This window comes from Glycine soja, chromosome 5 (assembly GCF_004193775.1).
Source record: "Glycine soja cultivar W05 chromosome 5, ASM419377v2, whole genome shotgun sequence".
In the NCBI taxonomy this organism is placed as follows: Eukaryota; Viridiplantae; Streptophyta; class Magnoliopsida; order Fabales; family Fabaceae; genus Glycine; species Glycine soja.
Genome location: NC_041006.1, coordinates 30,680,849 through 30,705,571, shown reverse-complemented (window position 1 = coordinate 30,705,571; position 24,723 = coordinate 30,680,849). Strand labels below are relative to the sequence as shown.

The 24,723-nt window shown below is 33.0% G+C and overlaps 2 pseudogenes; both read left to right on the top strand.

The window, feature by feature from the left end:
* Window positions 1–3,098: 3,098 nt before the first annotated feature.
* On the top strand, window positions 3,099–13,572 carry LOC114411289 (annotated as a pseudogene).
* An 11-nt stretch (window positions 13,573–13,583) lies between these two features.
* Window positions 13,584–14,186, top strand: LOC114411288 (annotated as a pseudogene).
* Window positions 14,187–24,723: the final 10,537 nt, after the last annotated feature.

The following is a 24,723-nucleotide window of genomic DNA, read 5'->3' as shown; positions in this document are numbered from 1 at the left end:
TAACACAGGAGATGATGTGTAAACCCTTTTTAAAACAAAATGACAGCAATTGTTTCATGCCCTTCCCCGATTGCTTCTTGCACTTTTGATATTGCTTTCAAAATACTTCCCAAATTGTTTCTTACATTTCTCATATTGCTTTTGGAATTCTGAAAATAATATGAGAAGTGCAGAAAACAATTCGGGGGACTGCAGGAAAAAAACACTTCAAAGTGGCTCGCATGTTTCAATAAGTCTATAGTGCTTGAAATATCGCCCTGGGTTGGTTCTGCAAGAACAAAGTTCACAATATTATGAAGAAAAATCCTTGCTTTAATTTTGTTATGTGAAACTTTAGCATAAAATTATACGGAACTATATATATATATATATAAACTTTTGTTGTTTTTTAAAAAATAACCCAAGATATAATACAAATTATCATTTTTCCATGTGAATAATATGTTAAAAAAAATAGAAAATAAAACTATTTTCTTTCTTTCAATTACTTAGAGTCAAAACCAAAACAACAAATAAGATTTTCAAGAGAAAAGTCATTTTAAAAAGATTTTTACTTTTGAATTCTAATCTCTCTTTTTTGTAAGATGAATAATATTGTATATCCTTCTCATTATATATATTCACTATTGAGGATTATTATGTGTAGAAATAATGGCAATTAATTCCTTTTTAATCCAAACGTTTATTTTGATTTATAACTCCTGCTACCAATTTAAAAGTTATAAAATGCTTTATTCTGTTGGCAACTTTGTATATGACACTTTTTTTTTTATGTATGGGAACCTAAAGACAAAGAACAGCAAAACAAAACTAGTTGTGCCTACTGTCGGTTAATTAAATCAAGTTAAAAAAATTCAGTTTTACTAGAAGTTTGAAAAGTTGAATTCAAACATTACAGTTGTTGCACCGCCGGTTAATCTTAGATAATAATCATTAAAAATTTACTTTAAAGTAGATTCAAGAATATTGTAGATGTTGGAAATTTCCTTCACCACCTAACTGAACCGCCTACAATATTTCTTAAGCTAATAGGAATTGTTACTTAGCCATTAAGTGTTGCTTATTTTATTGCTTAGTTTTGCCTATAAAAGGTTGCCTATGTAACATTTTGGGTAGAGTAAAAAAAAAATAGTGAATGAATATGAGAGATTAATGTGAGAAACTCTTCTCCTATGTACAAGAGTGTGTATTTTTTATTTCAATGTTAACAATTGGTATCAGAGTCACAAAGTTTGAGTGGTAGTGTGAGTAAAAAAAAAGAGTGCATGAGGAACAAGAGCATTCTTAATGGGTAAAAACAATAGAGAGTTGATATACTTGAGAGAGAGATGGATACAATTACAATATTGTATGGTCTGGTCCTAAATTAGACAAGAAATTAAATTTTTATAATTAGGAAACTTTGATGGCTACACATATGAGAGCTCACAATATTTAGAGCTTTGCTGAGATGAGATTACTGGAAGGAGTAGATGATATTGCTAGGAGGAGAGATCAGCTAGTGTTGTCACGAATTCAACAAGGGGTTGACTATTCCATTTTTGACAAAATCGTAAAGGCCAAAACTGCTAAAGAAGCATGGGATATTTTGAAATTGTCTTACAAAAGTGTGGAGAAGGCTCAAAAATCAAAGTTGCAATCTACGTGAAGGGAATATGAAAGGTATGAAATGTCTAGTTATGAATCTGTGGAACAATATTTTTTACATAAGATCATGGAGTATGGAGAAGACAACCTTGATAACAAGGTGGTAGACAAAATTTTATAGACGATGTCAATGATGTAATGACCCACCTCGTCGCTACGATATCACTAATTCTAAAATGCAATATTTCAATTTAAGTGAAAACTTCATTAATTTGATTATGAAAACGAGGGTAAATTTTCCATGATATACATTCACCAAACCACACACAAATACATGAATAAATACATATATACATTAAACCATTATACATCATTCACATGTCAGAACATAATTCAGCTTTTACATGCATCTAAACCTAGGAGAACATAATTCATTCGCGAAGGTTACCAAAACGAAGTCTATTTTATAACAAGGCAAATTTTACAACGTCTCATTTTCAAGGATTTTTCAAAGGAAGTGTAAAAACATCCAATAACGGTACCCAAGTCATAAGAGATGCAAAGATAAGCTCAAACTAATCAAGAGAATGCTTAGAAATCACTGTTACCTCGAAGAAACCGCGAAGGGAAGGTCAAGAGCTTCATACTCTACCGAATCCTCGAGTTGGTTTTAGAGGATTTCAATCCGATTAAAATGTTCCTCTCCGTGCGGTGGTCCGACGGCAAGCAACAACGGCTCGTGGTGGTCACCGGTGGTCGTGGGTGGTGGAGGAGGAGGTTTGGGGTGTTGGGTGAGGGTTTGGGGGAGAAGAGGGGAGAAAAATGCGTGTTTTTACGCTGTTGAACATATTTGTAACCTACAAGACTTGTCCAGGTGAAACTTTGCTCGCCTAGGCTAGTTGGTCCAACTCAGACTCGCCTGGGCAAGTTCTGGGAGAATCCCTACTCCAACATGTTTCATTGCTTCTATGCAAAGGTCATATCTCACACTCTATATTTTTTCATAAATCCCAATGATCAAAACACGCAGATGTGGGTTGCGAGCTTACAATCCAAATTTGAAGGCAATCCCACGGTTAACAAATATGAGATCATGGTTTTATCGAAATAGGTTTTGGGTCAATCTCGGAATCACACAGTTCCAATGCAGATCAATCAAACTCCACATAACCTAACAACCATACCAAGCAGTTGCACAAGGATAATTCACACAACACTTCAACTAATCCGAATTAATCAAGTAATTAAATAATACAATAAATACATCAAACATCTATTTTCAGTTATGGAAATTTCAGGGCATTACAGATGAAGTTTGATCATATGGTGACTACAATAATTAAGTCCCATGACACAAACACCATGATGGTAGCAGAGTTATAGGGAAGCATCAAAAGCCATGTGAGCAGAATCTTGGAGAAGACAAAAAAAAGTAAATGAAGAAGCACTAAATATTCAGGTGAATCTCAACAAAGTTGCGGAAACTAGTGGGAGTGCAAAAATTAGAGCCCATGATAATTTCAACAGTAGAGGAAGAGGAAATTTCAGAGGTAAAGGCCAAGGAAATTACAGAGGCAGAGGTTGAGGGAATTTTAATCAAGGAAAAGTCAATAATTTTGTACCATCCAACCAAGGAAGAGATGAAAATACTTTTGGTGCAACTAACCGATGAAAAGGTCGAGGTAACAACTACCAAGGTCGAGCAAATTTTAACTACTTCTATTGTGGAAAGTTTGGGCATAGAGCTTATTGTAGAATCAAACAACATGGAAACGTTGTGGAAAGCCAAAATGTTGGTTATAATTCTAATACACAACATAATTTATTTTTAGCCAGTAATACTTGTTCTGAAAATGAAAATATTTGGTATTTGGATACTGGGGGTAGCAATCATATGTGTGGGAAATCTACTGTGAGATTTGGTAAGAATGCAAATATCCCTATGATGGGGAAATGCCAAAATTACTATCAAGTTGAAGGATGGTTCTCAAAACGTTATCTCTTATTTTTTCTATGATCATGGTCTTTATTGCAATTTATTGAGTATAGGACAACGATCAAAAAGGGATACAACATGCATATTCATTTTGACTATTGTACGTTGATTGACAGATGTCAGATCCAAATTTTGTCCGGACAAATTTTTCAAAAAAAGACAACAAACAAAAAAAAACAAAAAAAAGAAAACAGAAGAAAAAAGAAATAAAAAAAGGAAAGAAAGAAAACATAAAAAAGAAAGTAAAAAAGAGAGAGAGAAAAAAGGAAAGAAAAAGAAAACAGAAAAAGAGAAAAAAAAAGGAAAAGAAAGAACAATAAAAAGAAAAAAAGGAAAGGAAAAAATAAGGAAAAAAACGAAAAAAGGAAAGGAAGAACACTAATCACACCTCCATTCTGTTGGATCAAGTGACCTCGAAATAATTAAGAAGGGGGGTTGAATTAATTATTAATGTATCTTGACTAATAAAAATTTATTCTTCTTAATGTTACTAGATTCAATTAGGCTTTTACTACTAAGTTAAGAAAGTAAAGAACAATAACTTAACCAAAAGTAAAGCGGAAATTAAAAGTACACAGCGAAAATTAAATAGTGTAGGAAAGAAGAAGACAAACACAAGATTTATACTGGTTCGGCCACAATCCGTGCCTACATCCAGTCCCCAAGCAACCAACCGGTTCTTGAAATTTCTTTCAACCTTGTAAAATCCTTTACAAGCCAAAGATCCATAAGGGATGTACCCTCCCTTGTTCTCTTTGAATAACCAAGTGGATGTATCCTCCACTTGAACTGATCCACAAGAGATGTACCCTCTCTTGTTCTCAGTATAACAACCCCCAAGTAGATGTACCCTCTACTTGTACCACAAAGGATGTACCATCCAATGTGTTGGGACAAAGAATTCTCAGGCGGTTAGTTCTTTGAATCTTTGTAAGGGGAAACAAAAGATATCTCAAGCGGTTAGTCCTTTGAGATCTTTTGTTTAAGGGGAAGGGAAGAATCAAAAGAATTCTCAGACGATTAGTCCTTTGAATTCTCTTGGAAAGAGAGAAGGGAGACACAAAAGAATTCAGGCGGTTAGTCCTTCTATTCTTTTGGCAAAGGGAGAAGTGAATGAAAAAGAAGAATAGCACAAGTTTTTGAACAATGAACTTTTCTTGGAAGAGAAAGTATTGAACAAAAACTCTTAGAAAGAAGTTGAGAAAATGAATCAGAAAAATCTGTAAAAAAAAACTTGTTATGAAACTTATTATTAAATTCATGCCATGGTCACATATTTATAATCACTTGATGACTCAAGTTAAAGTTTGTGACTCTTGGCAATTTCTTTAAAAACTAGTCACCTTTTAAAAGTTGTGACTTTTTTGAAAACTGTCACTTAAAAAATTGTGACTTTTGAAAAAATCTTCAGAAACAAGTCACTTTAAGAATTGTGACTTTTGGAAATTTATTTTTCGAAATCAGTCACTGGTAATCGATTACCATCAAGGTGTAATCGATTACGCATCAATAGATGTGACTCTTCATTTTTAAATTTTGAAAATCAAAATATTTAGAAACACTGGTAATCGATTACAAGTATTGTGTAATCGATTACACAAGTTTGAAATGATTTGAAATTTTTTTTTATCACAAGTTGTGACTCTTGAAATTTGAAATCTAACGTTTTAAAACATTGGTAATCGATTACATGCTCATGGTAATCGATTACAGCTTTGTAAATTAGTTTTGAAAACAATGCTGGCTACTGGTAATCGATTACTACCTTCTGGTAATCGATTACCAAAGAGTAAAACTCTTTGGTAATGATTTTGTGAAAACTTCTTGTGCTACTCAATGTTTTGAAAAACTTTTTTAGTACTTATCTTGATTGAGTCTTCTCTTGATTCTTGAATCTTGAGTCTTGAATCTTGATCTTGATTATTCTTGAATCTTGATTCTTGAAACTTGATTCTTGAATCTTGAAACTTGATTCTTGAATCTTTGGAATTTGCTTAACTCTTGATTCTTTGGCATCATCAAAATAATCTTGGAAGGCATTGCTTCCACACTTTTAGGCACATCCCACTTCTTTCGAGCATAGCCAAAATGAAGTAAAAACTGCTATTTACACCATCCTTTTTTCGATTTGGCTCTATTATTTTTTTTTATAATTGTCTGGTTAGTTCATAATGTATTATAAATATTCTGTCACTTATTTATTTCCCCCATGTTTTAACCTCACATCCTTAATTAGTAAGTGTATTTCCTGCTTTTATTCTATCCCTTTCTATTCACATTCGATTTATTTTTGTGTGTCTCGTCTATTGATTACTTAACGTTATGTTAATCATTCTAAAATTCTATGTTAGTATTCTTTAGTACACGCTTACATTCTGTGCATTCCATGCTGCGCCTCCAACTTGCTTGGTGGTGTTTTAATAAATGTGTGGGTAAATTTAGCGAATGTCATATTGGGTCTTCGACTTGCTTGACTTTGCGAAGTATATCGCAAACTTGAAGTCCTTTTTTCACATTATGTGCACTCCATGTTGGGTCTTTGACTTGCTTGGTGGTGTTTTAATAATGTGAGTAACATTTTGTGAAAATCATGTTGGGTCTCCAACTTGCTTGACTTTACAAAGTATACTTGAGATTCTCTCTTTTCTTCACAAACAAATAATCATTCAATTCTTCTTTTTTCTCCATAAAATTTGCACATTACTCGAGATCGCTTCAAGGTCCAATGCCTTAAGCGATTCTCTCTACTGTTTTCTTAAAATTTAACGTCGTTTCAAGGTCCAACGCCTTAACGACTCTTTGTCACGCAATTAAAACAAATCTTTCAAAAAAAAATCAACACAACACACAAACTGTTTTCTACCCAAAGAACTATGTAAGTTTGATTTTCTCATTGCACCTAAAGATATGTACGAGCGAGGGCAAACCCCTTGTTGACCTAAAAAACTAAAAAAAAAAAAACATAAAATTCCTTTTTTCCTAAAAAAATAAAATTCACTTTCTTTTTTTCCTAAATAAACAAAAGATATAATGAACATAACTCATGTTCTCAAGGAAAAATAAATAATTAAAAAGTCACTTTATTTTTAGCACACTCGATTAAAGGTTGTCGTCTTCATGACGAGCACGTGGGGTGCTAACACCTTCCCCATACATAAACAACTAAAGCTTTGAAGTTAGATATATTTTATTATTATAATACATGCTTATATATTTGTTAAGCATATTGTGTGTATATATATATATATATATATATATATATATATATATATATATATATAGCTATATATTTATTTATATTAATATTTGATGTTTATAATATTGTAGTGTTGTTATAGTATGATTTTGAAAATTATTAAGTGTTGGAGTTTGAGAATATTATGGTTAGATTTGAGATACATGTGTATTAAGTTGTGAGCTATAAACAGTGCAATCACTCAATTGTAAGATCCTTTAAGGACAAAAAGTTACGGCGCAATGAGTTTTGTGGTGGTGGGTTCCATTGTGGAAACTCGACGAATTTAATCACTTGAGGCGTGACGAGTTAAAATGATTTTGGAAATAATTGAGATTTTGAAAGCGATTGAGTAGTTGTGTGTATTGCATATTTCATAGGTAAAGTCTGTGTGTTAAAATATTTTATGGGTTGGACTTGAATCAGGAGGGAGAGACCCTGACGGACTCTCCGAAATACACACTCGGTTTGAGTGCTCCTGATCGAAATATTCCTTTAAGCCTGTGTCGATCTAGCATGGTTGGAGTATTCTGACAAAATAGAGTGACCTTGACTGATCTCCATGTGATTTCACATAGTGAGAGTGACCTGACTTACCCACTATGAGGCATGTCTTGTCATGTACTCCTAGGCACCCAACGAGATTTTTCACTGAAAATGGTACCACATTGCATGTAGGCTTAAGTCTAGTATATTTGTTGCATAACGCTTGTGTTTAACTTTCATTGAGTTAACGATTGAGGTTTTTCTGTTATTTTTTGGAGTGTGTGAACTTGAATAAGTGTGAATATTTATGTGTGGTTTGATGGAGTGATGTTGTTTATGTAAATTTAGTTCTATGTATTTATATGTTTCACATGCTCTAGTGTTTTATTATATACGAATGTGATAACTCATTTCCGGTATGTGTTTTGTGTTTGGGCCGAATGTCATTTTGTTTGTGACCATTGGTGAATTATTGAATATTTGGAATTGAATTTTACACACCAAAAACAAAATGAAATTTAATTTTAATTTTTTTTTAAAGAGATTCTAAGACGGTTCTATCAAAAATCATCATAGAATCCTTAATTTTTTAATTTTTTTTAAAAAAACATTCTAAGATGGTTTTTCAAAGTCTACATTCTAAAACGGTTTTTTTTTTAAAAACGTCTTAGAATCCTCAATTTTTTATTTAAAAAAAACATTCTAAGAAATTTTTTTGAAAAATCATCTTAAAAAATCTGCATTCTAAGATAATTTTTGGAAAAATCATCTTAGAATCATCAATTTTTTTAATTTAAAAAAAAAATATTCTAAAATGGTTTTAGAACAAAACTGTCGTAGAAATTCTACCCTTCTAAGACGGTTCAAAAATTGTTGTGGAAAGTCTTGATTTTCTACTACGGCGACTTCAACAACAATTAAAAATTATCATACAAAATCTCTCAAAACCATCGTAAAAAATAGTCTTCTTCCGATAATTCTCTTCCATTGAAAACATAGTAACCATGTGTTTGGATGAGGGATTTAAAAATTTCTAAGAAATTCAAATACACAACATTTTGATTGCCTTGATTTAAATTCCTTTCATTTTGTAAATATTTTGTTTGGATGAGGCAATTCAATTTCTTGTATTTTAATTTCCTTATTTGGATAAAGTAATTTAATTCTAATGAAATTCAAATTTTCATTTTTAAATATTTATTTAAAAATTAAAATTTCAATATTGAATGAAAATAAATATGAGTCATTTTTTAAACAGTTAAATATTCAAAATAAATTTAATGCTATACTATATTGAATAATCAATTTTTTTTAATATTTAATAATTAAATAATCAAAATAATTTTAATGCTAAACAATTTTGAATCTTACACAATATTCTTGTAGTAACACAAAAAAAAAACTTGGATTAAACAATACTGCAAAATTAAAGATGAATGATATGTAATTCCTTGTTCTTGTTAAAAAAAATTCAATTACATAGTCTCGCAATAATTTTTTTTAAAAAAATATTGAAATTAAAAAATTACATAATTTAAGGACAATTATCTCATACAAAATTCAAATATTGATATTAATTTCATTGTTCGTAAGAGAAGAAAATACTTCAATTCATATCAAGACCTAAAATCATATATTATCAACATTGATGTCACTTCACTTATAATACTCAATCATTCACGAAATATTTTGCAAATTAGATGGTCCAAAACAAATAACATAATAAATTTTTTTTAGAATAATCAACTTTTTTTTCTTGCTTTGTAAGAATGCAATTCCTCTCTATTCCTCGTTTGCAAGACATAGAAGAAACAAAATAATATAAGTCACAACAGGGAAGACAAATAACTATAGTGAAAATATCACTTCAACTGGGCATAAAAAAGACAATTTTATAATTTGAAAGTTGAAATTGAAAATGTAGACAAAAGGTTACTCACCAAGTTTCATTTTAGATGTGTTAAAACATAGTCTTTTCGTGAATTGGAAAGGCTTTCGCAATAGCTAACTACTTTGGATATCCAGCTAACCATTTGATAACTTTAGCTCATTGTTGTCTATTAAGATTTGGTATCAAAGATACCTCACGTAAACACTCCTTGAATATCTTCATCATCGACTTTACCATCCATTTCTTCTACCATTCGGTCAAAAGAGTTGGTCATTCTATCCAAAGAAATTGTTATTCCTTCTTTTTCTCCAATATTTGTCTTGTGAGAATGAATGTGTGCCAGAAGAAGTTGAACCTTGTCTTTTTTCTTTTGTATTAGAGCTTGGTTCTTCTAAGTCTATAGTAGTAGTAGCACCTAACCCCATGAATTCCACTTCATTTGTCTCTCTACTCATCGCTTCATCATCCATAGCAGCTTCAGCTCCATGACCAGTGGCTCTATCTTTACATAACAAATAGCAATATACTAAAGAATACTTATAGTGCAATATTCATTCCAAGCATTTTCATTCTCAACTGTGAACATGTACTTAGTGTCATCCCAATCAAACCCGCTCTGGCCAAGGATGTCACTTATAATACCATACCACAATCTTCATAATTTGATATGGTTTTTGATATTATCTGATGTGACATTAACATTGAAGCTTGTAGACAACATTGCGGCTGCAACATTCAATGCTGACCTTTCCCAACCTCCGTCACCCTTGTTGTCCAAATTCCTTTGATCTCTCTACATTAGCCAATACATGTTCCATCTCCAAATTTCATGTAAAATAACTTCTTGTTTCCTCATTATTTTTTCCTAAAACTTTTCTTTTGCCCGTCATTTTTTTATTAGATGACTCCATTGAATTTAATGTCACTTATTTAACCTGCACATAACAAATATTAGATACAACCTACTATATTCATTTGATTAGTCCACTGCACAATCATAGAAAATATCTTAAGAAAAGTTTTTATGCAATAGCAAAGTACATAAAAGTTTATCTTCAATAGCAAAGTACAATAGTAACAAAGGACACAAAGTTTTTCTACAATAGCAAATTACATTTAAAAAAGAACTATCCTTAAGCAAAGTCTCTTCTAACTTGATAGTTAGCAAACATATTCATAGCTAATGTATCTCGAAATCCTGTCCATTCCTCAGTAGCTTGAATAGTTGTGATATCATCTATGACATTATTTTGAACTCATTCCCTTGATTGATGGATTAACACTTCGTCAACAACAGATAAGAATTCTAAGTCTTGAACTTCTAAAAGTGATCAGTTTGTTGTTCGTCTCTTATGAAATTGTGTAACACAAAACAAGCATTGATAATTCTTATTTGTTTCTTTATATCAAAAAATGAAGGAGTTCTTATTATACTCCATCTTTTTTTCAAGATCCCATATGACCTTTCTATTGCATGTCGGGCACTTGCATGACGAAGATTAAATAAATCCTTGAAACTTTGAGGGGTGTTTCCAATCTACTCATTGAGATGATATCTAGTCCCTCGATATGGTGTTAAGAATCCCAGACCATTGGTATATCCCGCATCCATAAGAAAGTACTTGCCTACAATGTTTAAAATAAAAATCATAGGCTTAAACTAGACAAAAAAAAAAGAAAAAAATTATTTCCAAGAAATATTACCCGTTGGAATTTCAAGTTTGTTTTGACAATGTAATACATCTTGTAATACTCGAGAGTGTCCTACATATCCTTCCCACCCAGGTAACACGTAAATAAACCTTAAATCTGGACCACAAGCGGCTAACACATTTGTAGAGACATCATTCTTTCTATTACGATATCTAGGTCTCTCATCAGGAGAAATTGTAACCGGAATATGAGTCTCATCAAGTGCTACAATACATCTCTACAAACAAGACAATTTTTTTAGATTCTAAGAAAATTTTATAATTAACTAATCTCTCCTAACAATTGATAAACTTTCCTCAAACCATCTCCACTTGTTTGCTTCCGCACCTTCTAAAGTATAGGGTTGAAAATTCAAATAGTTTTTGCTCACTTTTATTACCGCTCTCAAGACATCGTTGAATTGCCTATTTTTGGTTTCTTTAGATCTACAACAACTAAATTGCACTACCCTATACTTTAGGTTGTGAGCAAGGATATGTAAAAACATTACTACTGCTTCAGTTGTTGGAACATTTCTTGTTCTTACTAATCCACCCTTTTCTTCTAAAATTCTACAAAGGTTAAAAAATGCATTTTTACTAAGCCTCAACTTTTCAATGCAATCTTTCTCTGTCCCTCTATAAAGATGATTAAGGAAGTTGCGACGTTCTAGTTCCTAATTATGGGTTGGTTCCTTAACAAAATAATTATTATGATACCATGTCACTACACCAATGACCATATGAACAACACAAGCAGCAACTAATAAGATTATCTTCTTATACTCTTCTCTTTTACGTCTTCTTGAAGTAATTGCAGTGTTAACTATGTTAGGATCCATTTCTTCTCAATCTGAACTGCATGATAATGATATAAGATAATATGTGCATATACTATTTTGAGATTTAAAACAAATATCTAGGTAAAAGATGTAAAACAATGATACTAGTGCAATTTAGAGTATAGGCAAAGATGATCAACTAGAAAAAAAAAACTAACAAAGTTTCGTATATTAGGATCAATAAAATAATAGTAGACAAAGATGTTGGACAACATTGCAGAAAATGTTGCAGTTTTTTTGGCCAATGAATTATTTGTACATTATTATCCTATCACACCTTTTTTATTGATTATGATATATATTTTGAAAACATACTATCTTCTAATTTGATGATTATACCAGGTTTGGGTGTTGAATTCTCGTAATTTTTAAAGGTGTGGCAAGAGCTGCAGATTAAGGTGGATAAATTATCTCAGGCCTGATTTGAAGAGAGGAGCATTCTCACAGCAAGAAGAGAACTCCATTGTTGAACTTCATGCAGTCCTTGGCAACAAGTACTAGTATATTTTGTTAGTTAATATTTTCCATAGGCATAGAAATAGTTAATATTTTCCATCATTATTTTCTTTTTCCATTGTATTATTCTTCTTGTTCCTCTTATCTCTCTGTCTTTAGCTTTAATTTTGGTTTTTCACTTGATATTTCAATGGAGACTGTAGGACTAGCTAGGCTTGCCCGCATGAGTGAAGTTTGATCCCATAGACCAAGAGCTAACAGAACATCTTGAAGCCAAAATGGAGGCAAAGAACATGAAATCACACCCATTGATAGATGAGTTCATTCCCGCTATTGAAGGAGAAGATGGAATTTGTTATACCCATCCAGAGAAGCTTCTAGGTGTGAGATATACACAGCGTGAAAATATACTAGAAAAAAATAAATTTAATTCACCTCCCATTAATTTCTAACTCTCATTATTCTCTAACATGCAGTGTTAATTAGTGTTGTTTTCTAACTATCTTATTCAAAGTTCCATACTATTTGTTAAGTCCCAGTTAGGTCCCTCTTTCTTTTAATTGGTATTTTCAAGAAACTTATTTTTTTATTAATTAATATTATTTATTAATTATTAATTTTTTGTTAGCGGTAAAAATTAAATCCACCATCTTTTCTTTTTTCTTTCTTTTTTATCATTAAATTAATCTTATAATTCCACTTGCTTAATATAATATGAAAAAGGGTTTTATTTTTCAGTTCACCAAAGTCGACCTAAGTTTGATTTTGGGTGTGTGGTTGATATATGCATCTAATTAACAGGAGTAACAAGAGATGGGTTGAGCAAGCACTTTTTCCATAGACCTTCAAAAGCTTACACAACTGGGACAAGAAAGAGGAGAAAGATTCAAAACGAATGTGACTTGCAAGGTGGAGAAACCCTGTGGCACAAGCCAGTGATGGTGAACGGAAAACAAAAGGGTTGCAAGAAAATTCTAGTCCTCTACACCAACTTTGGAAAGAACAGAAAGCTCGAGAAAACCAACTGGGTGATGCACCAATACCATTTGGGGCAGCACGAGGAAGAGAAAGGAGAGGTAGTGGTGTCAAAGATATTCTACCAGACACAACCAAGGCAGTGCAACTGGTCAAATAAAAGTGCAATAACTGGTGAAGGAAGTGGAGAACCTAACAACAATAGTACTGGTAGAAGGGACAGTGGAAGTCGAAGTTGTTCTTCTAAGGAAATTGTTACTCACAGATATGAGATGTCTGTTGTTGTTGGTGTCCCTCCAATGACAAGTTTCACTACTCATGATCCTTTGGATATTCAACAACTAAAACTTGATCACTTTAGCTTCATCCCTTTCAAGAAAACCTTTGATGAGGTATATATACACTACAACTAACTTCTATGCCTATGGCTACTACTGCGACTACTTCTATGCTTATGGATAGATATCCCCTTAAAGTTTCTTCCACCTCCAAGATCAGCAGTGGCAACAACAACAACACCCTTGACAGGTTTAACAACTCCATCACTAGTTTTGATATGATGGGAATGGGATATTTTCCTTTCCAGCACCTCAACTATGGACCAAACATGGGACTCACTATTACTCCCAACAACACTCCACTTTGCTTCATACCAAGTTCCACTTCTTCTCAAATGATGTCAGAGCTGAATTTCACCATGTTCCATTCTATGTTTCCAACACATGTAAAACCCACTGTTAGTCTTCACTCTAACAACAACAACAACAACAACCCTTCTTCAATATCCTCTGATGATGTTCAGAACTAGGAAGCAGGTACCATCAGTAACAACAACAACAACAACAATGCAAGCAAAAACAATGGGAGCAGTAGCTGCAACATCCAATTACAAAGCAACAACACAATAACATAGGGGTTGCAGTAAGCAGAATCTGCCACCAAGGCAGAACAATAAGACATTAAATGGTCTGAATATCTCAACAACACCCCTTTCTATCTTGATATGCCTCTTCTCATCTCTGCTTGATATGCATCCTCTAAACTCTACTTCACATGCCTTCTCTCAACTCTCAATTGAAGTACAGGTTGGGACTTATTCAGTTTTAATATCATGATTTATGTGATGCCCTTGACTTTTAGCTTAGTGATTATGTGAACTAACAAAGTAACAATACAATTAGTAAACGTACTATACCATAAGGATATGTGAGGGCATATGCCAAACACATATTGCTTTTGTGCCTGGGCCTTTTGTTTTGTAATTGTTTTGTTTTCCTTTGGGCAGGACCAGCACAACTACCACCTGCAGGTGACAATGACATTTTCATGCATAAAAAAAAACACACCCTTTTCTGTTCTGCAAAGAATCCCCTCTCTCAAGCACATACTCAATTCTTTGATCCTACAATCCTTGGATGGTCCAGGTAACACTAGCTAGCTAGCCAAGGCTGCACAAATGCTATTCTATGACCTTATTCTGTGTGATACATGTACTATATATATCCATCTCCCTATGTATTATGTTTGTGTACTCTCTACCTAGATGGTAGGTGAGGGCAGAATGGTAAAATGAGAGGGTGATAATGTATAACAGTCAAATCATCTTCTTCATGTTTCCACTTTTTGTTTTCTCTATTAGCAGAATTATTTACTGCTTTGATGGATTCTAGGAATTTTCATACTGGATGCTACTAATTGTATGTTAACATCTGAAAAGATGACACCCAACAATTCTTCATTTGATCTTCATCTTTTTCATACTGCATTAAAAAAATACTTTTATTTAAATTAACAGCTTAAAACACTACTTTTTCTGGTTTGAGTTACAGGCTACAACTGCTAGGGTACCAAAATATGGTTCTTAATCTCCTCCTCAATCACTCAGGTCATGCTACTCCTAAAGTCTTTCTCTGGAAAAGTTGGCTGTCTGCTACTCATTAAACACTACCAATTTGGCTACCATGAACATCTTTGAATCCCATATATTATTTTTGTGTCTTTGGTTCAATCAAGCGTAAGTTTACTTTCTACCTTCAAAAGAATAAAAACTTAGGCATATTCTAGTTATTAGGAACCCATTAACAAGAAAAGCTTTTGGCAAACTTGGGTTATAATAGAAATGTGCATGAATTTGTTATATCCCACTCAGTACACATAAGCAAATAAAAATAAACCCAAACAAACCTTTGTCAGTCTTTAATTTCTGGTTATAGGAAAGAGGAGTTTTTAAAGAATGGAGGAAAATTTGTAGCAACTTTCAACCAAATCATACATATCCAAGTAAAAGCACGGCATAGAACAAGGCTTTACAATTCACAAGCCAAAATATATAGTATTTTATAGCTGGTTATTGAAACTGTTTCACAAGTCACAAATTCTTTATGACAATTGTATTATTACTACTAGACGTCTCAACAAGCTCCAAGCCAGCAGGTACCAATACAACACTTTGAGAACATACTAAAAATACAGGAATCTAGCAATCAAATGAAACTCCAAATACTTTATTATCTCAAATACTCCGTTACAAGTTTTCCAAACAAATTCCTAATGAAACAAAAGGGAGACAAATAATCCCAATTACATTGACAATTAATTATCACAATCAGTTTAAGTGTGAGAGAACGAAGGACATTAATCGAACAACTCATTCATATTCTCAAGCAATCATGCAGTTCGAGAAATTCAAACATATTTGTTTCTCTATTTCTCTTTGATGCATATTCACAAACATATGGTGCTCACAACCTATCTCAACTCCAAACCCATCCAATTCCATACCCGCCAACATATCAAAATCATTGAAACAAAATAAATGAAATAGAAAATGAAACATAAATCAATAAAATCAAGCAATCCTTGTAGCTACAAAAATGAAATCAAAATCAAACAAACATAAACTTGTGAAAAGAAAAAAACAGAGATGAGTGAGCGAGAAAGAAACCTATCAGTGAGAGGAAGAAAAGATTGTGATGAATAGAAAGCAAAACTTACTTGTCGATGGAGGTGGTAGCTGGTGACGCCAAGGTGTGTTGAGAGGGAGAGACAGATAACTACGGAGAGTGTACGTGTGCTGAGAGGGAGAGAGAGAGAGCTAGTGTGCTGAGAAGGAGAGAGAGCTAGTGTGCGTGAGAGTGTCCTGTTTTCTAAAGAGTGAGAAATTTTAATTCCTTTATTTTTGGTGAGAATTTGAAATTCTGTCAAGTTAGTATATTAAAATGCTTTAGAAAAATGATAACATTTTAATTACTTTTAAAATATCTTATCCAAACAGATTTCATTATAGAAAAACATTTTAATATCCCTGTTGAAATACTTTACCTAGTTTAATTTCCCCATCCAAACACATAGTAACACTACGAAGAGGATAACACCAAGAAAGGTTTAATTATATTCTGTTTTACCTATTAAATTCTAATAGATAATCATGACTCTAAACCATGTGTCACATAGATAACTAAAAAATATAATAAAATTTTTGTGTGCAATTAAGTCATTTGATTAACTTATAAATTAGTTTGAATAGTTTATAAGTTAATTTAACTAAAATAGCTTTATATGGTATAAAAACACATTTTTCCTTTTGGAGAATAGGTGACAAATTTAAATGAAACACCAATGATCAATCACTTTACATGTGCCTTGTTGGAGGCCATTTACTGTAAATCCTATTAATTGTATAATTCCGTTAAGTTGGTTAATTGTCTTTTCAGGTAGATTTATTAATTCCGTTGTTGGGCTAGTAAACGGTTCAATTTTTTTTTTTCATTTTAAATCGACGAGTAGTTGGTCTTTCCTAGGCACATAATTGTATAAACTATAAACGTGCTCTAGAAACATTTGGGATTCATTATATGTGGACATACTTTTTGACTTTGGAGGAAAATCCTTGGCTCATTTCTAACCACTTTTCACTTTCGTGATTTATAAAAGGAGACATTGATTGCATTTGGAGACACACAACCCCTTTCCTCCTCTGACTCTCTATAAGGCATCTTCCTCTTTTCGAATTCTCATATTCTTTCTATCCTTTGTTCAACTTCGTTTTGAACTATTCTTTTTTTTTTTTGCTAGGTAAATATGGAAACCACCACATCCTCTCCTTTTTCCTAAACTCAATCTAAGTTGCCTTCATCCTCATCATAGGTAAAACACTTTTTTTTCATTATAATCATTTGCATCTATTTTATAATCCTATTTTGTTTCTTCTTCTTTCCTCTTACCTGGTGTGTTATAATATCATTCTTGTTATGGAAGTGATGAAGAACAATCAAGAACAACAACAGTAGATGCAACAGAACAGAAATGCCATACACACAGATTTTGCAGCAAATTGAAAAGGAGAGAGAGATGAGAAAGAACACACAGATTTACGTGGTTCACCTTTGATCAAGGCTACATCCACGGGAGGGAAAACATAGAGCTTTTCTTTATTACTGATGCAGTATACAAGTGGAAGCTTATCCTAAAAAAACAGGACATCCTTACCTTATATAGGTAGAGGACAAAACAGAAAAAATTAACAAAATAAACTTTCATATGGATTTTAGTCACAGCCCAACGATTCACCACCTTGAACTAACATCCATATAAGACACAAACTGCACCCTCTGAACACACATGATCTTAACCCTAACAATCTACATTGAGCAAGCTTAAGCAGTGATCAAACTTGCTCTTTGGAACTGGCTTTGTAAACATATTAGCAGGATTGTGCAGAGTGATAATCTTATGAACTTTGATTCTTCTTTCTGACCGAATGAAGTGATATCTAACATCTATATGCTTGGTTCTATCATGATGAACCTAATCCTTGGCCAAGCATATAGCACTAAGGCTGTCATAGTAGATGTTAGCATATTCTTGATTAATTTCAAGATCATTTATCAGACCTCTCAGCCAAATTCCTTCCTTTGCAGCTTCAATAAGAGCCATATATTTAGCCTCAATAGTTGAGAGAGCAACAGAAGGTTGAAGTGTTGCCTTCCAACTCACCAAGCAGCCACCAAGGGTGTAAGCATACCCTGTTAGGGACCTTCTTTTGACAAGATCAGTAGCAAAATCTGCATCAGAATAGCCAGTGAGGCAGCAATCTGAGTGAGATTCATAGATCAAACCTATATCTGCAGTCCCTTTAAGATATCTGAAAATTCTCTTCACAGTCTTCCAATGTTCCTTCTGAGGTTGGTTTAAGAACCTACTGACCATGCTAACAGCATAAGCAAGGTCAGGTCTAGTGCAGACCATGGCATACATGAGACTGCCAACAACACTTGAGTATGGAACCTTTGACATATAGTCCTGATCAACTTGATCTTGAACCTTTATCATAGTAGACAACTTCTCTTTTTCTGAAAGGAGAGTGCTGATAGGTTTAGAGTCAGTCATTCCAAACCTCACAAGTATCTTCTGAATGTAATCCTTTTGATACAAAAATAGCCTTTTCTAAGTTCTATCCCTATAGATCTCCATTCCTAAGATTTTCTTTGCAGCCCCTAGATCCTTCATATCAAATTCACCACTCAGGAGGATCTTCAGATTTTGTATATCACACATGCTTTTTGCTGCAATAAGCATGTCATCTACATAGAGTAGAAGATAGATCATTGATCCATCCTCCACCTTGTTGTGATAAACACAACAATCATAGAGACTTCTTTTGAATCCTTGGCTGGTGATAAAGTTGTCAAACCTCATGTACCATTGCCTTGGAGATTGTTTCAATCCATACAAGGACCTCTGCAGTTGACAAACATACCTTTCTTTTCCTTGAACTTCAAATCCTTCAAGTTGTTTCATTAGAATATTTTCTTCCAATCTCCATAGAGAAAAACAGCCTTGACATCAAGCTGTTCAAGTTCCAAATCTTGGCTTGCCACAATAGCAAGAAGAACCTTGATGGATGTATGTCTAACCACGGGTGAAAAAATTTCATTGAAATCTATTCCTTATTTCTGGCTAAATCCCTTGGTAACTAACCTAGCCTTGTATCTTATCCCTTCCTTTTCTGAAAGACCAAGTTTCCTCTTGAATATCCACTTGCAATCTACCACATGTCTTCCTTTAGGTAGTTCAACAAGTTTCCAGGTCTGATTCTTATATAAAGATTCAATTTTCTCTTTCATAGCTAACAACCAATTTTCAGCTTCGGGATGATTGATAGCTTCTTGGTAAGTGGCTGATTCATTTGAATCTATTTCTTCAGCTACATGTAATGCATAGGCATCCATGTATTCAAAACCATATCTTTCAGGAGGTTTAGTGACCCTTTTTGGTCTTTGATTGATTCCAGAATTGAGCTGTGAAGGATCAGGTTCAGCAGCCAAATGAGACTCATTTGCACTGGAATCTTCTGATTTCTCACCTTCTTGAAGAACCACAAGAGATGTTTCAAAATGACCTCTTTTTTCTGAGTCATTGGTTATAGATTCTACATCCTTTTCTTGAGGAGAGTGGTAGCTCTGTGTTCCAGCAATTGGAACCTTAAGCTTGGGATGAAACAAATGTGATTCATCAAAAATTACATCTCTGTTGAGAAGAACTTTCTTTTCTGAGGGTGACCATATCCTATAGCCTTTCACCCCATCACCATAACCCATGGACAAACCCTTTCTTGATCTAGGTACCAGCTTTCCTTCTTTGACATGATAATAAGCATTGCAACCAAATACTCTTAGGTTTGAGTAGTTTGTTGTTTTTCCATTTCAGATTTCAATAGGAGTTTTAAGTCCTATAGCAGTAGAGGGTGTTCTATTGATCAGAAAACAAGTTGTATTGATAGCTTCTCCCCAAAAACTTTTGTTGAGACTAGCATTGGATAACAGGCATCTTGTTCTTTCCAGGAGTGTTCTGTTCATTCGTTCAGCAACTCCATTTTGCTGAGGAGTGTTCCTAACAGTAAATTGTCTAGCAATTCCTTCTTCTCTGCAGAATTTGTTAAATTTTGTTGAGCAAAACTCCAAGCCATTATCAGTTCTGAGTCTTTTAACTTTCCTTTCAGTTTGTTTTTCAATTAGTGCTTTCCATTCTTTGAAGCATTTGAAAGCTTGACTCTTATGACTCATGATGTAGATCCATGTCATCCTTGAGTAGTCATCAATTATGGACAGAAAATACCTTCCACCACCTAGTGAAGGTACTCTTGCAGGCCCCCAGAAGTCAGCATGAATGTAATCAAGAGTTCCTTTGGTGGTGTCAATTGCTTTAGGAAATTTGATCCTATGTTGCTTGCCGAAAACACAATGTTCGCAGAATTTAAGTTCATCCAGTTTTTGATTTCCGAACAGCTGTTGTTTTTGAAGTATCATCATACCTTTTTCACTCATATGACCTAGCCTCATGTGCCACAATTGAGTTAAGTCAGGTATGCTCTTATTAGATCTTGATGCAACAACTACTAGACCATCCTCAACACATGTTGTACCTTGAAGTATATAGAGATTACCCCTCTTTATACCCTTCATCACCATTGTAGAGCCTTTCTGAATTTTCATGACCCCATTTTCAGTGCTGCATTTGAACCCCTTTCCATCCATAATACCTATGGAGATTAGATTCTTCTTTAGCTCTGGAACATGCCTAACTTCAGTGAGTGTTCGGATAATTCCATCATGCATCTTGATTTTTATTGTGCCAATTCCAATTGTCTTGCATGAGACATCATTTCCCATGAAGACATTTCCACCCGAATTCTCTTCATAGATGTCAAACCAGGTTTTGTTAGGACACATATGAAAGGAATAGCCAGAGTCTAATATCCACTGATTTTCAGAATGTTGGTGATGATCAACAACTGAGAGAACAAGCTCATTTTCAGATGTGGAACCTTCCTTGGCAACAGCAACATATGGTTTGCCCTTTTTCTTGGGACAATCTTTCTTCCAGTGACCTGGCTCCTTGCAGTATTTACAGATGCCCTTTGGATTGACATGAGTCTTCTTCTTTCCTTTAAACACCTTTTTCTTGATGTTCTTGATGGAGTTAGAGACCACCAGACCAGATCCATTTGGTTCTTCAGAATTTCCAGATGCTTTAGATCGAAGTTCCCTTGAGTATAAGTTGGATTTCACCTCCTCCACAGTGACACATTCCTTACCAACACTAAGAGAATTGACAAAGCTCTCATATGATGATGGTAGAGAGGCTAACAGAATCATGGCAACATCTTCACCCTCTATCTTAACATCTATATCTCTTAATTCCATCAAAATAGAATTCAATTCATCAAGATGATCTTTAAGAGATGTACCTTCTTTCATGTGTAAACCAAATAGACGCCTCTTCAAGAAGAGCTTGTTGCATATTGACTTAGTCATATACAACTTTTCCAACTTGAGTCATAAGTCACTTGCAGTTTCTTCATTTGCAACTTCATATAAAACTTCATCAGACAAGGAAAGCAAGATTAGTGAGTGAGCCTTTTCTTCTTGTTCTACAAGTTCTCCAGTCTTTGAAACAGAGGCCTTTTCTTTTGATTCAGAAGCCACTTCTTTCTTCACAGATGCAGAAGCAACAGGAGCCCAAACACGATGTTCCTTCAACAAAGCACGCATCTTGATGCGCCACAGATTGAAGCTGTTCTTTCCATTGAATTTCTCAATCCTGATTGTGTTTGACATGATTTCTTAAGTGTTCTTGATCACAGTGAAGCAATGAAAGAACTAGAAACAAGACTTCCACAACTTGATCTTTGTATTCAGATGAGAATCTTGAATTCCCTTGATTGCAACTTGAGCTCTTGATATCAGTTTGTTATGGAAGTGATGAAGAACAATCAAGAACAATAGCAGTAGATGCAGCAGAACAGAAATGTCATACACACAGATTTTGCAGCAAATTGAAAGGGAGAGAGAGATGAGAAAGAACACACAGATTTACGTGGTTCACCTTTGATCAAGGTTACATCCACTGGAGGGAAAACAGAGAAATTTTATTTATTACTGATGCAATATACAAGTGAAAGCTTATCCTAAAAAAATAGGGCATCCTTGCCTTATATAGGCAGAGGACAAAACAGAAAAAAATAACAGAATAAACTTCCATATGAATTTTAATCACAACCCAACAATTCTTTTATCCCTCACGCCGATAGGTACGTTCTTCTTCAGCCTTTAACTAAAGGGGAAGATCGATTGGTTTCTATTCGGTTCTGGTTTTGTTTTCATATTGTTTTGCTTTATGTGGGGCGCAAGTTCAGCTGAAGAAGGAATGTTGGTGTGGGGGTAGATTGCAAGCGAATTCTATTTCACAAGGACAAGAAAAAGTTATACTTTCGATTCTGAGGTTATTTCTCAAGCGTTATTTTCGTAACAATACATTAGTATTAAATTAGAACGAATGCTATGTTCATTATGTTGGTGCTTTGGTGATAGTTTTGGTACTTATTGTTGGTGATGGGGCGTACAGATTTACGGTAAACGTAATGAATAGGGTATTTATTTTACATGTTCGAGCGGTAATATATAATGTTTTTAGATTGTATTCTAGAGTTGGGTCGGGTAGGAATTTTGTAATTTGGTTGTTGGTCTATAGGCAGTAACACATTTTTTTCAATTTTCTTTTTACCAGGGTGTATGGTGTATGTAGGGTATGCCTTGTGCTTTACTACAATCTAATTAGTATTGGCTTTTCCAAAAAAAAAAAAATCGTAGAGATTTTACAATCAACTTATTTTAGATTTTCGGCTGATGATTTTAGAAACTTTATAATGTTATTGGATACATAACACATTCATTCTATTAAATAACAACTTACAAATACACCTACACATGCACAGTTGAAATTAGAAGAAAATAATTGTAAATTCTTATTTGTGCATCATAAGAGCTTATCTATTGAGTAGTTCCCTATGTTTCTTTCCTCTTGGCCTATTGAATGGTGCAAGACAATGAGCATAATATGACCTAAGGTATAATTTTTTTATATATATATTTATTAGAGTCACAAGTAAACTTTTACATGGACATCAGCCTTCGTATGAAAGAAGATTTTGAATTGGATAAAGATAATATAGAAATAAATAAGTATACTAACGCTGAAATAAAGTTATTAAAGTATACTTCAAATAGAAACAATGATAATTACTAAAATTATATTAATTAATGATAAAAATAAGTAAAAATATCATACAGTATGAAATATATTAAGTTGATTTTATTTTAACTATAAAAATTTAAAATATTACCATTTTTTATAAGGAAAATATTATAAGTTATTTAATTTATATCAATTTTAGATTTCATTATTTATTTTTTCTCGATTCAAGATTTCATTATTTCTTGATTACATCATTTGAATAATTGATAAGTATACTAATAATATGAAATAAAGAAATAACAATATCCATATTGATAAGTATACTAATCTTGATGATCTTATATTACCAAAGTTATCTATGACAAATAAATATACCAATCTTTAAACAAATTTATTAAAAATATTTTGAAATATAAAGAATAATAATGAAATCATTGTTTTATTCATTTATTAATGATAAAAAGTAAGTATTATATATCATATGATTTGAAATATAATAAATTGAATTTATTCAAATTTAAACAATGAAAATTTGAACATATTATAAGCTATTTATATTAATTTTATGTTTCATTATTCTTATATATCACTTTTCATTTTTATTTCTCTTCAATTAATTATACTGTAACGGAAATTAAATTCTTCTTAATTTAAATTTTGTTTTTGGTCAAGCTACTTTAGATATTTTTAAATTAGAAAATGATTAAATGTCTATATTGTTGAATCTGAAAACAAAATATATCCAAGATGCATAATTAATTTAGAATGCCTTTTTGAGAATTTAAATAAAAATAATAATAAATGCACCAAATAAAAAAAATAAAAAAAATACACCAAATAAAATATGCATACAATTAGTTTACAAAATTAGAGAATGATAATGATACTGGTATCGAGAATGATAATGATGAAAATGTGGATGCTAAAAATATTGAAATTCAATTGCAACCTAACTATTCTAACTTTTCTAGTTAATTCATGATTGATAAGATATATTTCATGGCTTTTATATGTCTATGTTTTATGAAGCCATGTATTTTGCTATTGAATGATTTTTTAGATTCTTTTAGGTTTTTTAAGAGCACGATGAATTGTGAAATTGGGCTCAACGTGTGGGAAAGTAGCATGAGAGGGGGAAAGAAGTACAAAAAATACAAAGACAAGTTAATGTGCAACTACGCACTTAGAGTTACTCATAATCTACCATGTACTTGTGAACTTAAACAATTTATCAGTATATATGGCTCCATTTTCTTGAAGTTTATTCAAGTATATTAGATGTTATCCATTCGTAGTTCAGAAGACACAGATGGCTCTTGAGGGGACTTAACCCTGACACATGAGGTTGATGCATTGTTAAAGAGATTTTCACAACTAGATTGGTGCGTTAAAATCATCCTAAAGACTAAAGTTTGTGAACTTGTATCTTTGAATACCACTTCAATGTGTTCCCCTCCATAGAAAGTTAAAACAAAGGGTGCATTGAAGTCTGTGAAATCTACCAAACGTAAACCTTCAATGTGGGAGTG